This window comes from Tupaia chinensis, unplaced genomic scaffold (genome assembly GCF_000334495.1).
Source record: "Tupaia chinensis unplaced genomic scaffold, TupChi_1.0 Scaffold143615_1, whole genome shotgun sequence".
NCBI classification, from domain to species: Eukaryota; Metazoa; Chordata; class Mammalia; order Scandentia; family Tupaiidae; genus Tupaia; species Tupaia belangeri.
Window position 1 is genome coordinate 162,086 of NW_006203463.1, and position 16,266 is coordinate 178,351.

The following is a 16,266-nucleotide window of genomic DNA, read 5'->3' on the forward strand; positions in this document are numbered from 1 at the left end:
ATATTTGTATTTTGTATATGGGCACGCCTTATAAAAAAAAAAAAAAAAAAAAAAAAAGTCAAGGCAGCCTGAAACTATTAAAATATATTTGAGCCAACACAATTAAAAGTATAAACTGAAAGCATCTGATAAAAGAAGCAGGAAAAAAACAGCCTCTCACAGAATTTCTCCAGCGGCTTTAGCACCCCGCTGCTGCATGCACCAGTGCACCGCACACAGGGCCACGGGTGCGGAGGTCGGCAGGACTGGCCACCTTCCTCTCCTGGAGTCTGTATTCTGGTGCCAGAAACATACAAAGTGATTCCCAGTGATGTAAGGTGCCAGGAAGCAGAGGAGTCACCGCCGGGTTAGGGTGGCAGACCACATTAGACAAATGAACTGAACAGGCATCTCTCTAAGGAAGACATACCAACAGCCAAAAAGCATATGAAAAAATGCTCCACATCCTATTTCGTCCCTTATCATATTTTGATCATGCAAATCAAAACCACAGTGAGATACCACCTAACCCTGGTCAGGATGACTAATATTGAAAAAAATAGACACGAGGCAGCTCTCAAACTCCCTGTGCCCTCCCTGTGGACCCGCGTTGCCAGCTCAGCCTGAGTGTATGCACCTGCCTAGACTCAAAATGCCTGTCTGGGAGGTAGAAACAAGTGTGGAGCTAGCAGCCGGACCACGCACCACGCAGAAGAGGTGCAGCGTGATGGGAGGAGCTACCGCTGCTGCTCCCTGTGCATGGTTTGCAGGAAAAATTTAGACAATACGATAGTCATCCATGATGAAGAGATCTACTGCAAATCCTGCTACGGAAAGAAGTATGGGCCAAAAAGCTACAGGTATGGCCAGGGTGCTGGCACACTCAACATGGACCATGGCGAGAGGCGGGGCATCAAGCCAGAGAGCGTTCAACCCCACAGGCCTATGACAAATCCAAACACTCCTAAGTTTGCTCAGAAGTTCGGGGGTGCTGAGAAGGGTTCCAGATGTGGAGATTCTATTTATGCTGCCGAAAAGGTTATTGGTGCTGGAAAGCCCTGGCACAAAAACTGTTTCCGATGTGCCAAGTGTGGAAGAACCTGGAGTCAACAACTCTGACTGGTACAGAAGATGAAATCTATAGTAAAGGATGCAACGCAGAGAACTTTGGACCAAAGGGCTGTGGCCTAGGAGCAGGGCCCCTTGCTCATGCTCAGTAAAGGTGGGAAGTTCTGAACTAAGCATTGCTTTGAGTGAGATTCTCTTCATAAGCAAAACACAGATAATCTGTAACACTAAAGTGCTATGAAAGTCTACCAGAATTAAGAACCGCAGTACTGTATATGACTCTACCAGAATTAAGAACCCAGTACTGTATATGACCCTACCAGAATTAAGAACCCAGTACTGTATATGACCCTACCAGAATTAAGAACCGCAGTACTGTATATGACCCTACCAGAATTAAGAACCCAGTACTGTATATGACCCTACCAGAATTAAGAACCCAGTACTGTATATGACCCTACCAGAATTAAGAACCCAGTACTGTATATGACCCTCCCAGAATTAAGAACCCAGTACTGTGTATGACCCTGTTCCTGGATAGACTGGATAACTCATAGAAGGAAAGCACTGTATCCTTTTGCTTTTATTCAGTAGCATTTTCAGGAAACATGGTTTTTCATTTAGAATTAAAGTTTAGCTTGATAAAAAAAAAGCTAATGATAAGTGCTGACGAGGCTGTGTGAAAAGGGAGATCTCCTACAATGTTGGTGGGAATGGTCCAGCCACTGTGAAGAATGATACGATGTTCCCCAAAGACCTACAAATAGAACTACCGTATGACCCAGCAGTCCCACTCCTGGGTATCTACCCGAAGGACAGGAGAATGCTGTCAGAAAAGTGCTTGCACATCTATGTTTATTGCAGCATTATTCACAATTACGAAGACATAGAGCCAACCCAAATGTCCATGAAGAGATGAATGGACAAAACAGTGTGGCCCGTATACTCTATGGAATAATATTCAGCCATAAAAAAAAAACAAGGCCCTGGCATTCAATAGAAAGTGGACAAATATGGAAGACTTACTGCTGAGTGAAGCAAACCAGATGACAGAGAGACATTGTATGTCCCCACGTAATATACACCGAATGTCTGCACGCTGTGGAGGAAGCTGAAAGGCTGGAGGATATAGAAACATGGAGAGCGTTGCGGTTACTGGAGGCTGTGTGAGAGGAGAGTGGGAGGTGGGGGATGAGAGGAAGGGAATCAAGAAAAATAATAGAGACAAGACATTTAGGAACACAGAAATGGAGGATTGTCTATTGATATAACGTGTGTGATAATATCTTTAACTGAACTGGTGCATAGTGTATTTATACTGGGGAAATTTTTTTTAGAAGCTGTGGTGATGTCTAGTGTATAAATGTATACAATTAAATTTAATTAAATTTAAAAATAGATTGATGGTGGGGGTGGGGTCTCGTGAACCCACTGTTTTGTGTGTGGGGGGTTTTTTTATCATTGTTTATTTATTTATTTTTAATTTCACCGGGAGTGGGGGGAAGTGAGAAAGCAAGCCACCAGGTCTGGGACTCAAACTGTGGTCAGCCATGTGCGAGTCCACTGCCCTAACCACCACGCCACCTGCTGGACTGAGCCTGCCGTTGTTAACTTCATTCCTCCAGTTCCCTCCCACCCTCTCCTGTCTTGACTCCAGACTTCTCAATGCCCACTGTCTCCTGTCCCTGTGGGTGTGGTCCCTCGCTGACCCCAGGAGAGGGTAGATGGACTGCCTGTCAGGTGTCCTGGGCTTTCTCCCCAGCACCACTGGGAGTATTTCCCCTCTCTCCAGGTTCCCCGCACTCTGTTCTTTCCCATCCATATTGAGTGGGACAGAGTCTACACGACATCCACCATGCCTGGCACTGCCATGCACGTGCATGCTCGGGGCATCTGAATGTGGTGCTAACACTTGGTCGGTTAGGTGAGCGTCATCATCTTCCTAGACTTAGCTCAGACTTGCCCTCTTCTGAGAGACCTTCTCTGACTGCCCCAGGCAGAGTGAGTGGCCCCTTCCTCTGAGCACTCCCATCTCTCTCTGACGACACCGCCTGGAGGTTATTCGCACGGCGGGCTTCTCGAATGTGTGCATCGTGTAGTGTTCTGGTCTGCACTGACAGTGTCTAACACTGTGTTCATGTAGAATAATTATGCTCATTGAGTCGCTGCTGTGTCCCAAGTCCTGTTACACACGTTGCAAGACTCCTTAAACTCACAGTAAATAAACACTGTGCTCCATTTACATGTGGGCAGCGGGCTCAAGGAAGGAAGGAAGTTATCCAAAGTCACATAGCTGGTAGGTGGCAGACCTAGAAGTCACACCCAGATGTGTTAAACTGGAAAGGCTATGCTTTTCCCACTTTCTCAGGAGTCTCTCCATAACTGGAACACTTTCACTAAGTGTTCATTGAAAAAAACGTGTTGTAATATCACTCTGAAAATTTCTCACTGTACCAGCATAATTCATCTAAAGAAGACATATGATTATTACTCTAGGATTAAAGTCCCATCGTATATGAGAGAACTTTGAAAACTTGATGGAAAAATGGAATTAAAGTATGAGTTTATTGTGGCACAAAAATTTTTTTGAATCCATACATAGTTTTTATATAATATGCATTTCCATGAACTTTTTTTTTTTTAGAGAGGTTTTTGCTATAGGGCACATAAGCTTGCCAGAAAGACAGAGAGACAGAGAGAGAGAAAGTGAGAAATCACCCACCAAGGGGGATGGCCATGCTGCAATCCCTCCTCCTCCATTCCCCTCTTGGGATCTTAGGCACACACGCACACGTGCCCAGCGTGAGTTTAAGCCACCGGGTCCAGAACTCGAATCGCAGTCGACTACATGGGAGTCGAGCAACATAGCCGTTATGCTAACTGCTGGTCCCTCCATGAACTTTCTGAAGCCCTCTCAAATTACACAATAGTTTTATAACCCAGAGTAGGGCCAGCTGGTGGCGTGGTGCATTCTCACTTTTCCTCTTTCTCTTTCTTTCTGTCTTACCCAGTGGTTCAAGTAAATGCTTCTCTGTCGAGGTCTGTCTCCTGGTGCTCATGCCTTACTCACGGGGCAGGACCCTCAGTCTACGAGGCTGAGAACCAAAGCAGCATGGTATACTCCAAGCTCCACCAGGGCTGGGAGGCTCTCCTGGGTGGGAACACGAGCTGCTCCAAGTCACCCAGTAAGTGTAGGTGGCCAGTTTAGGTAAGTCACTCCACAGCCCAGGGACCTGAGTTAGCTCTTCCTTAGTGAAAGACCCTTTCATTTAAAAGTTGCACATTGAGGGACCAGCAGATGGCAAAATGGTTACGTCGCTAGACTCCCACATACCTGACCACAGTTCAAGTCCCAGACCTGGCAGCTTGAAAACTCATACCAGATGCATGTGCGTGCGTGCCCAAAATCCCAAAAGGAGAGTGGAGGAGAAGGGATTGCGGCATGGCCATCCCCCCCTTGCAGGGGGGTGATTTCTCACTTTCTGTCTCTCTGGCAAGCACACATGCCCTATTGTAAAAATCTCTCTTTAAAAAACAAAGTTATACATCGAGCACCTTCTACACACAGGTCGTCGTTTTAGGCTCTGAAGATACAACAATCTAAGTCTGAACCCAGTCAAAAATAAGATTTTTATAAGAGAAACAAATAAATAAGATCATATCTTAAAAAAAAAATAGAGCCCAAATCCTGGCCCTTTGGAGCTTGCACTCAGAGTCATAATACATGGGGGGAAGAATTAGGGACGTGTGGGGCCAGAGAACAAGCTGTGGTGTAGCTAGGGCGGTCGGGGAGGCGATTTTCATCAGAGGCCTGAGGATGAGGGAGCTGGACAGGTGGAACTCTGGGGCAGCAGCACCCCAGGCGGGGCAGCAGCAGAGGGTGGAGACCGCAAAGCCAGGGTTTGCTGGGCAGCTGTGAGGCCCAGCAGGGGCAGCGGTGAGAGCAAGAGTGGGGGCAGAGGCCAGGGTAGGGGATGCATGTAGGGCCTAGCTTGAGGACAGTGGAGGCCCATCCTACAAGCAGCAGTCTGGTTGCTCCATAGAGAACGGATGGGGAGGAGAACGAGTGTGGAGCAGACAGCCTTCTAGGGAGACACTGCAACAATGCAGGCGTAGCTGATGGCGGCCCAGACCCGGCTGCTCCTGTGCCGAATGGTGGAAAGCAGTTGGACTCCAGATATTTCTTGCCGGATTGTATTTGGGATATTGAGAGAAAGAACAGAATCAAGGTGGGTCTGAGGTTTCTGGCCTGAACAGAGGATGGATGTAAGGTGCTGTTTAAGAAAGCCAGGGCGTAATGGCTATGTCGCTGGACTCCCATGTAGTCGACTGCAGTTCGCGTCCCGGACCCAGTGGCTTAAACTCACGCCGGGCACGTGTGCGTGCGTGCCCAATTTCCCACTCAAGATCCTGAGAGGAGAATGGAGGAGAAGGGTTTGCGGCGTGGCCATCCCCCCTGGGGGGTGATTTCTCGCTTTCTGTCTCTCTGTATCTCTCTGTCTGGCGCCAGACAGAGCGCACGCACCCTATAGCAAAAAACCTCTCAAAAAAAATAAGAAAAGAAAACCAGGAAGATGCGGAATGAGCGGTTTGGCAGGGAAGAGGAGGAGGTTCGGATGTGCAAGTGTGAGATGCCGATAGACCACTCAGCAAAGGCGTGGGTGGGCAGTTTGATGAATGAGTCTAGGAGAAGTTCCGGCTGGAGGCCAGGCTGTGTGAGAGGAGAGAACATGGGACCCACAGCCTGGTTTCAAGTCCCAGCTCCACTACGAGACTGCAGACAGGCTGGTTTTCCTGCTCGCATCCGTGCCCTCTTCAGTGAAGCAGGATGTAGTGAACTGCAGGACAGCGGGGAGGGTAAGACCACCCATGTACCTCGTAGTGACCGATGAGTGGATGTCGGCTCCCTCTAGCCATGCCCCTTCTGGCTGTCAGGCTTTGAAGGCAAGGCCAGGATCAATAATATGGACCAGAAAGGTCTAGATCCTATAAGCAGTGGGAAACTTTTCCTGGGGAAGTGTTAAGTATAAAGAAACCATGTTGGGGACCAGCAGGTGGCATAGCGGTTACGTCGCTGGACTCCCATAGAGCTGACTGTGGTTCGAGTTCCAGACCCAATGGCTTCAAAATCACGCCAGGTTGGTGTGCGTGCCCAAGGCCCTGGAGAACAGAGAAGGGATTACAGCATGGCCATCTCTCTGGGAGGTGATTTATATATTTATCATGTACAATATAATGTGTTAAAATATGTTGACATCATTGGGGGCTAAATCGAGCTAATTTTAAAACTCACTCTCTAGGCATTTTTTCAAAAGTACAATTCATTATTATTAACTATAGTCACCATATTGTACCATAGATCTCCTGAATGTATTCTTATTGACCTAAGTCATGGAATAGAGAAAGATAAGAGAGAGTGAGTGAGCACACACTCCCAATAGGGTCTTGACATAGCAATCCACCTCTAATAAAGAATATGAAATATATAAAGTATATTTATGTCCACTTATATGTGGAATCTAAAAAAGTAGAATGAGAGTCACTGGAACTGGGCAGGGAAGGTGGAAAAGTGGAAAGATGTTGTAAGTGTTCTTAATTAGCATGCACACACACACACACACATACACATTCAACACGTTTTTCAAGTCACAGCGTCTGGGACTTGAGCCACACAGTCAGCCATGTGCGAGGCCAGGGCCCTTAACCACCATGCCACCTGCCGGCCCCGTATTATAATTTTTTAATAGGTTTTTGCCATAGGATGTGTGTGCTAGCTGAGAGAGTCCCAGATCCAGTGGCTTAAACTCACACCAGGCGCGTGTGCGTGCGTGCCCAAGATCCCGAGAGGAGAATGGAGGAGAAGGGATTGCAGCTTGGCCATCCCCCCAGGGGGTGATTTCTCGCTTTCCGTCTCTGTCTCTTTCTGGGAAGTACATGACACCTATAGCAAAAACCTCTCCAAAGAAAGAAGGAGAGAGAGAGAGAAAGAAGAAAGACAGAGAGAGAGAAAAAAAGAAAGAAGAAAGAAAATGAAAGAAAATCGTGCCAGGCATGTGTGTGCCCAGGATCCTGAGAGGACAATGGAGAAGGGGCTGGACCATGGCCATCCCCGGGGGTGATTTCTCCCTTTCCCTTTCACTGTGTCTCTCTGTCTCTCTCTCTCCAGTGAGTGCACATGCCCTAAGTTAAAATAAACATATAAATAACTCTTTAAAAAGAAAAAAGAAAGAAACCATGACAAGGGCAAGAAGGTGGCTCAGATGAGTTGTAAAGTCATGGAGTGTGGTGTCAGGAGGACCAAGGCTGGGCAGTGGCCCTGGTGCTGGATTTGTCACTGGGTCCCGACACCGAGGCCCTCCCTCAGTCCCCAGGTCACCGATACCCTGCCAAAGACGTCCTCTGAGCCAGTGGGCTGTGAGCTCCTGAGGTTCTCAACAACCGATTTGCAGGCTGCCTCACCCAAGGACGCAGAGAGCCCGATGCCATCTCACAGTGACTGTCCCCTTCGCTGAAGCACAGCCTCCCACCTGGCCCCTGGGACCCTCTCCTAGCAAAGTTTCAGTCTCCTCCTGTTTAGCAGAGCAGAAAAGCCTGGCTTCCAACTGTGGCAGGGACGTGTATTTCCCTCCAGTCTCCTAATCTTGATCCTCTGTGCCTGAACAGAACGATACATCCGCTAGGGTTCAATGTCTCCCTTTCCCACTCAATGACTGCTTTGGGCAGGCTCTTGGCTCCCTCATGAGTGAAAGAGAAACAGTGGAGAATAAATCCGGTCTTATTCTCTGACTCGGATCAGCAAGGGGGCTTGGGCAAATAATCCAAGGGAAGCCTTCTTCCAGGGCCGTGTCATCTCTGCATGCACACACCCCCGCCCACGAGTGGGGAGTGAGAGAGGTTGGAGGGGAGGGGAGGGCGCTGCTGCTTCCTGGGGGCCAAGGAGAGAGCAGTGGTCTGATCCACCCTCAGTGTGGAGTCTCGTTGCCAGAGGTTGGCTGTCCGCCCCCTGAGGTCGCTCTGGCCTACAGATGTGCTTTCTTTGGACAACACAGTGTTTTCAACATTTTGGAATTAGTTGCCAACATTTAAAAATACAGAGATTTCCCATTAAAACTGGATTTGGGCTTCCAATTTGCTCTTCTGTCAACATCAGGCTGGCCTTCTTAAGACAACAGCCTGCCAAGCTCTGTGGCAGCTGCTGTGTCCTTAAAATGAGCAGGTCTTTGATCGTGTGGTCTCCACTAGCTTGACCTCCTGGTCTCCAGACCTGACCAGCAGGTGAGTTTGCAAGCCCTGGCTTAGGGTAAGGGCAGCCTGGGCAATTGATGAACTCCAAGTGAGGGCTGGTTCCATGTTCACTTGGTGCCAAAGGAGTCCCAGAGGGAAGGGATATGAGGGGAGGCCGCAGTTTGTCCACAGTGGTGAGGGTAGAGGCTGGCTTTGATGGAGAGCACTCTTACCCTGCTCTGGTCAGTGGGTAACTTCCCTGTCAGAAGGGAGCCTGCCCCTGCCCACCAGCTGGTGCTGCTGCTTGGGGGACCTGGTAAAGAACGCCCCAGCAGAACCTCTGTGAACTCTGCCTGTCCCATGTCCGGTCTCTAACTCTCATTAGCAGGGAAATCACAGGCGTAGGGATTTTGCAGAAAGGGTGTTCATTTTCTTTTCTTATGCCCGCCCCCCCCAGAATAGACAATAATTCTGGCATGCTCAGTGTCATCGTTCCTATTTTAAGATTGATTCACTGGGCCAACCTGTGGCATGAAGGTTAAGGCACTGGATTCCCATATGGCCAACAAGCATTTGAATCCTGGACCTGGCAGCTTGAAAATCACTCTGGGCGTGTGTGCTTGCCCAAAATTCCAGGGGGGAAATGGAAGGGTTGGGAGTGCAGTGTGCCCATTCCCCGTGGCGGGTGATTTCTTACTTTCCCTCTCTCTGTCTCTCTCCTCTCTGGCAAGCACATGCACCCTATGGTTAAAAACCTTAAAAGAGAGAGAGAGAAAGAAAGAAAAGATAAAGATTGATTTGCCTTCTGCTCTTTGATCAAGAAGCTCAGGATTTCAACGTTGTTAGTACCAAGAAAACGATTTTCCATGTTATGGCTTTGAGTGGATGATACAGCCGAAGTTCGTGGTTGACTTGAAAAATAGTTCTGTGTGTTTCTCGTGTTCATTCTTCAAGTTCACGGCCGTCGCCCAGCACCACCTGGCTGTACTTAGTGCTCAGGGTGACTACAAGGGAGCATAAATCCTGTCAGCTTTGAACACAGCCCAGGGTTTTCAGGGGGTTCCTTCACTCGGCAGTGCTAATCAGCTCATCCTCCTTCCCTCTCTGAGGCCTGTAAATCAGGAGGCCCCGAGATTAGTCCCCACTAGAGAGATAATTAGTGAGTACAAGCCGCGGCCTTCGTACACCGCTCTGTGCTTCAGATTCACACTAAACCCAGAGGCTGGAGAAGCTGATGTTGCACAAGTCTGAGCTGCGTTAGCAACGACCTTTTTTCTTTCCTTTTTGAAAACCATTGTTATTTATTGTAGTATTAGCTTTCTACCTAATATTCTATTTAGTTGATAATGATGTAGTTAATAAGGAGTTTGAGAAAGATTTTTTTTCCTTTTTTTTAATTATTCTTATTTTTTTAAAAAAAGTTTCAATCACTGTACATCATTTGGCTTGTAAAGAGAATTTACTCAACATGAAATACACCTCAGACCAGTCCAAATGAGAATACTATACACGTTATCATCAACAGGTAACAAACCGTTTCTGTGTCCCACGAACGTCATACCTCTCTATGTTTTCTCCCCGATTTCCTTCCCTGCACTGTTCCCCTCTCCCACCCTCCTTCCACACTGTCTCCAGTCTTTCGCTGCTCTTATGTCTCCCAACCTTTCAGTCTCTACCACAGAGTGCGGATAGTCGGTATATGTCCTAGTGGAGACATACAATGTGTCTCTTTCATAGCCTGACTTAGCAGAACCTTTTCTACACAAAGCGTACAGGTCTGCATGTGTAAATCTAGATTCTGTGCCCTCCAAGCTGTTGTAAGGGGAACTGCAATACAGGGCCAAGGGGAAGGTCATTTACCATTGTATGAGGTTTTCCTTTCCTGAACTTAAAAGTGTGTTTTTAGAATTACAAGAATTTGAAACAGCATTGCCTTCTTAATGGCATAATCTTAGTAGTCTAATATGTTAAAAATATCTTAGCCTTCTTTACAGATGAAGGGACAGAATCAAATGCCACTTTCTTTTACTGGGATATGCATTGGTCCCCAAGAAAGCCACAGCTTGTCCCTTGGCCAGCTATTTGTTCAGTCAGAAAATTAATTTCCTGCTCTGGCAGGGTATTTAATCAAGGGCACTGCTGCCCCTCAAAAAGAGACTGTTTTCCAGACCAACAATGGCCCAGGGACTTCTTCCCACGTGTTGCTAACCCAGTCCTGCTGGCCTGCATGGACGTGTTCCACTCGTGTATTTCTGTCTTTGCAGCTGCTCAAACGCATGCAGGCTTCTATTTTTTTCCATCACACAGTGTTTCTTCCAACTTTTGAGTTTCCCATATCAACCACTTATTTTTAAGCAGAGCAATTCCAAGCCAAAGCAGCTGATCAGTACAGAGAAAGCTCACCACGCCAGGCAGGGATCTTGAACTCTCCTCACAAGGTCAAACGTGGCTAGTATAACTTGGAGGCCTGTTTCCTTTTCTAGAAAATAGAGGCATAAAGTATAAAAGCACTTGTATAAAAGAGTCCTTTACTACTAATGTTGAAGCCAAATTTCATCAAATCTAGGATGCCATTGATGATAAGAAACATTATATTCCATGTACCAGCAAGAAAAGAAAAAGGTTTTATTTTTATTTTTATTTTTTTCATAAAGCACATACACTTGCTGGAGAGAGAGATACATTGAGAGGGAAAGTGAGAAAGTATCCCCCAGATGGGATGGCCACATTGCAATTCCTTTTTCTCCATTCTTCTCTTGGGATTTTTGGCACACATGCACACATGCCTAATGTGATTTTCAAGCTACCAGATCCAGGAATTGAACCGCGATCAACCATGTGTGAGTCTAGCACCTTAACCACCATGCCACCTGCTGGCCTCAAGAAAAGAACATTTTAAAATGTGTCACTGGTTAAAAGTACTAAAACACCTTTTAAAATGTCCCTATTATGTGTGGATTGGATACATGAGATTCTTAGCTTTGAAATCCATTCAAATTTGGCTTGTTTTCCAGTCCTTAATTACATTGCTTGGCATGAAATAGGCTATTGTTTTGCATGATTTCAGGGGGGGAAATAAATAATAATACAACTTTTCATATCCTTGGGGATATCTTTCTTTCTGAGTAAATAAAGCATTTGCTTGCCTCTTTGTGTGAAAATACGGAACTCCGACTCTTCTTCTGACAGATATTTGTTCATCAATATCAACTTTCCACACACTCGGCTGCTCTGTTTTTGAGGCTTTTTCTATGGGCTGTATCTTTTCATTTCAATGTTGAATCATGAAATAATCTTTTCCAAGACATTAAGGTGGTCATGAAACTCAATGGTGTAGTATCGAGCACATGTGCAACTCAGTGAAGTGACCAGATGGACACCTGTGACTGTGCTTGCCACACTCAGGCAATGTCATCTGCTTTGTGACTGTACGACCCCGTCAGTCACACCTGCACCCTGATCTCAGACATGGCAAAGTGCAAACAAATGAACGTCTTACAGTGGGAGAATTATGGGACTCGCCGTAATCTCGTGAGAACTTACTGTATCTGCCAAGGTTCTAAACGCTTGACAAGACTTAATGTCAATCAAACTTCACAACAACCCAATGTTATAGAGTGCAACCAAATGAACGACCACCAAAGCCAGATTAAGGTTAAAGAGAGTCTTTATTAGTTGGCCAGTGACTGTAGCCTGAGGCTCGGGAGCCGAGAGTCACAACTGCAGCCCCAACCGAAGTTTGAGTAGTCTTTTTATAGGGGGTCAGCTACCAGGAGTTTTTATGTAAGCAGTTAGAGAAGTTGAATCAAGCAGGTTAATTATTTTTGAGGGGAGTGGTGTTTTTATGTAAGCAGTTATATTGTTTAAAAAAAAAAAGGGTTTCGGGCTAGTTAGTAAAGACAGTAGTAGGTATAGGATGTCATCCCACATGTGGTTTTTGTATGGCTAGCATGCGCTATTTTTTTATGGGAAGAGTAAGTTTATAGAAGCAGACAGCCATGTTAGGGGAAGGGAACAAAATGGACAAATAGTTGTTTATGTGCTAGATCTAATATGCAGTCTTCCACACCAAGAAGTATGTTCAGATTAGGAAGTTTAGCCAGGTTAATAAAATTCCACCAGATCTCCCAGCTAGGTAAATTTCTGACCAAGGATTCTGATCGAGATTTTGCATCCCTCCAGTTCTGTGGTTCCATCGGCAGTAGAAACCATGTGTGCTTATCAGCTGTAGGCAGACCTTTGTTTCCGCCTACTTTTAAGAACGTAAAACATCACTCCTGTCTTAGTTTATTACTGCGGTGCTACTGAAATAGCTAAGGCTAGTGAATTTCAGGTATCAGAGGTTTAATGGACTTATGATGCTAGCCATGTGGAAGGTCCAAACATAACAAAATGGTGGAGGCCAGGATCTTGGACAGAGCAGATATCCATAAATTCCTTCCTGTTCTGGTCTCTTTTCCCATCTTACAAATCCACCAGAACTCAGTTATAGGGGCCTTGTCCTAATGACCTCATCATACCCAAAGGCCCCACCCTGAAACACCATGGAAAGATTATTATTACTTAACACCTTTACAGTAGCCTTTACAGTAGAGCCAAGTCCCAACACTTGAGTTTTAAAACTCTACAATTCCAAAAAGGTCCTCAGATGATTATTTTTTTAGAGAACAGATAATATTTATTGAACTTCTAATATGTACCAGGCATTGTTACCTTTATTAACTAATGTAATCTTCATGACAACTTTGTTATAAGGTACTATTATGGTTATAAGGTACAATTATTTTTTATTTTATTTATTTTATTTATTTTGCATTTATTCACTGAACACCATCGCAGCATACAAAACACAATTTCCCATCCAGAATACACTGATCATATATATGATTGTCAACAAATAATTTTCCATTTCTTGTTTCATATATCTGTATGTGTATATATGTGTGTGTGTGTGTATATATATATATATATTTTTTTTTTTATTCTCTATTTCTCACCCTCTGCCATTTCCCACCCTCCTCCTACATTGTTTCTGGTATCTACAGTTGTATTCTATTCGTTTTCCCCCCACATTGTTGTTGATTATCAAAATATCTTAATCTAAATACTTTTAATCGAAGGTTAAGCTGATACATACACATCTGTGAACACATGTCTGATTTTAGGCATGAAACTCTGAGTAGAATGAATATACTATAAAGTAGCACCTAGCTGAGGCTTACTGTGGTCCTTAAATAGGTATCACTATTGTTATTATTTTTAAATATATATATTATATATTTCAATTTCAAGAAAAGCAGTTATAGCTTTAATAAACCAAAGTCAAAAAATGTTATGAGTGGGACCAGCAGTCGGTGTAATGGCTATGTTGCTGGACTCCCACGTAGTCGACCGCAATTCAAGTCCCAGACCCGGTGGCTCAAACTCACGCCAGGTGCGTGTGCGTGCATGCCCAAGATCCCAAGAGGAGAATGGAGGAGAAGGGATTGCGACGTGGCCATCCCCCTTGGGGGTGATTTCTTGCTTTCTGTCTCTCTGTCTCTGTCTGTCTTGCAAGCGCACGCGCCCTATAGCAAAAAAAAAAAAAAAAAAGAAGACGCTATTGTACTCTCCCAAAGCGAAAAGACATGACAACAAATAACACTTTCAGGGCATGGGAGCTCCTGCCCCTGGTTGCCCTTGCGAGCTGCCTGCAGAGAACACAATGCTGAGGACAGTCCTGTGGCTTTGTGGTGTCAGTGATTCTGTTTCCAGGGACCGTTAAATATGGAATCTGGCAGGAGCTTTGTATTTATGTTCAGTGCTGTGGGAGCAAAACCCAAAACGAGTGAGAGAGTAACTCAGGACTTTCATGGTCAAAACAAACACCAGCAAAAAGGAATTACCAAGACCAAATAGTTGAAGGTCACCAGCCTCAAGTCCTGGTCACGCACTCACTTTTCATAATCGGAATTCCAGGAGCCAGTGTGGATGGCTTTAAGAGAAGGCAATATCTGTCTTTTTAAAGTTGTTTTTTCGGGGACCGGTAGGTGGTGTGGTAATTAAGGCACCGGACACCCACATGGTCAACCACAGTTCAAGTCCCAGACCCGGCAGCTTTCTTTCTCTCTCTCTCTCTGGTCAAATTGAAGAATAATGATAATATAAAATTAAATGAATAATTCCTTAAAAAAATTTTAATTGTTTTTCTCATCAGTTTTATTTTGGTTGGCAAGTGTATATATTTGAGTATCCACACGTGAAAAGGGAGACAGCTAGGGGCCACACAAGCTCTGAATCTACTAGCGAGCCTCTTACACATTCTCCAGGCATATTTGGAAAGGCCTGACCGAACAATGGCAGCCCAGCCCGTGCATCTCCTTAATGACAGACGAGCCCGGCCTCGACAACCCTGCCTACGTGTCCACGGCGGAGGACGGTCCACCAGCAAACAGCCCGTCCGACTCCAGCCGGAGCAACCGACCAAGGAGTGAGTCAAGTGGGTGGTTGTCGGGAATGGGCTCCTTGCCTTGAGATTGCCCTCTGTGGAATACTCACTATGGAAAGTTCTAGAAATGTTGTTTTAAGGGAAATCGTTCTGGTAGTTTTGGCAGCCACCTGATATCCAATTCTCCAAAGTGAAATGAAACCACGAGTACCTCAGATCATTAAAACCGTGTAATCTGACTTGGTGAAAGGAGTCAAAGTTAGACCTAATAATTCATCGCTCCTCCTGTGTCAATATTTTCCCCGCCATACTGCTTAAGAAAAGTGCTATTATATGCAGTTCAGCCCAGAAAAAAAAATTAAGCAAGTCATATATATTTTATTGTAGACAGTTTAGAAAATGCAGATTAGCAAATTCTAAAATCCTGCCACCTCGAGATGGAATGGTTATGTTTTATTGATGTATCTTGCCAGGCACGTACATAAAAGGTGATGTCAGAGAACGCATGGCTACTGACCCTCTCCTCTCCTTTTCTTCAGCACGACCCTTTGAGCGATCCTCAATCAGAAGCAGATCTTTTAAAAAAATAAACCGGGCTTTGAGTGTTCTTCGAAGGACCAAGAGTGGAAGTGCAGTTGCAAACCAAGCTGACCAGGGCAGGGAACACTCCGAAAATACCACAGTCCCTGAAGGTAAGTGAACTCCGGGCAAGAATGGACACAGGCTGGGCTTGCAGAGTGACTTTGGGGGTGATGGCCCCCTGACCACCACCAGCTTCGTGCCTCTTCTCTTCTCAAAGCTACACGGTATCGAAGGCGTATAACTTCGTTTCTGCTCTCTCTCCCTTACGAAAGGCTCCTTATTTCTCCTATATGCAAAGTTTCCTACTACTTGAATAAAAATTATTTGCATATTTATTGCAAAAAACATTTACAAAGAAAGAGTATATGCGAGGCATTGTCCTGTGCAGTTTCGTTTGCTCTAAGAATGATAAAAGCCCATGGCTGGCATGACAGGATCCATTCAGGACTAAAAGAAAGTAGAACACTAGGGAGAGTTAAGATACAAGTAAATGACAGTGACAGCCCTGGAGGAAGGGCAGCATTGCCGAATAGCATAATGTGATCCACCATTAAGAAGCAGTCTGTGGCCTAGATGGGTGGATGGATGTTTACTGTTAACAATGCACTGGAAAGTAGTGGAGACGAGGTTATGACCAGATTAGAGAGGGTCCTACATACCACTTAGGGGGTCTCTCCTTAATTTGGGAGCAGTGAACACAGCCAGAAGCTGTTGTGAAGCCTTGTTTGGGATTAGAGTCGTGTTCAGGAAGATGAAGACAGTGACGATGTTGCATGGACAGGAGGATTTGGAGTGGGAGGGACTGGCTCTCTTCACCCATACCCAGCAGCTCCAACTCTGGAGTGGACGAGGTGCTGAGACTCAGCTAGACAGGAATCGACATCGACATCAGATTTGCAAGGCAGCAGAGCTTTCAAAAATGGTGGTAGAGCCTCGGGGCTGCAGCAACCTGCCATTAGCTTTGTCAACCCTTCTGCCATAGTCTG

The 16,266-nt window shown here is 45.6% G+C and overlaps 1 protein-coding gene and 1 pseudogene across 2 annotated transcripts in view; both read left to right on the top strand.

Annotated features, from left to right (window-relative positions):
• The window catches only part of LOC102492535 (cysteine and glycine-rich protein 2 pseudogene), a 3,081-nt pseudogene extending 1,882 nt beyond the window's left edge, over positions 1-1,199 (top strand).
• The window catches only part of LNX1 (ligand of numb-protein X 1), a 153,748-nt gene that overhangs the window by 90,834 nt on the left and 46,648 nt on the right, over positions 1-16,266 (top strand). The gene's annotated exons all lie outside the window — the stretch shown is intronic.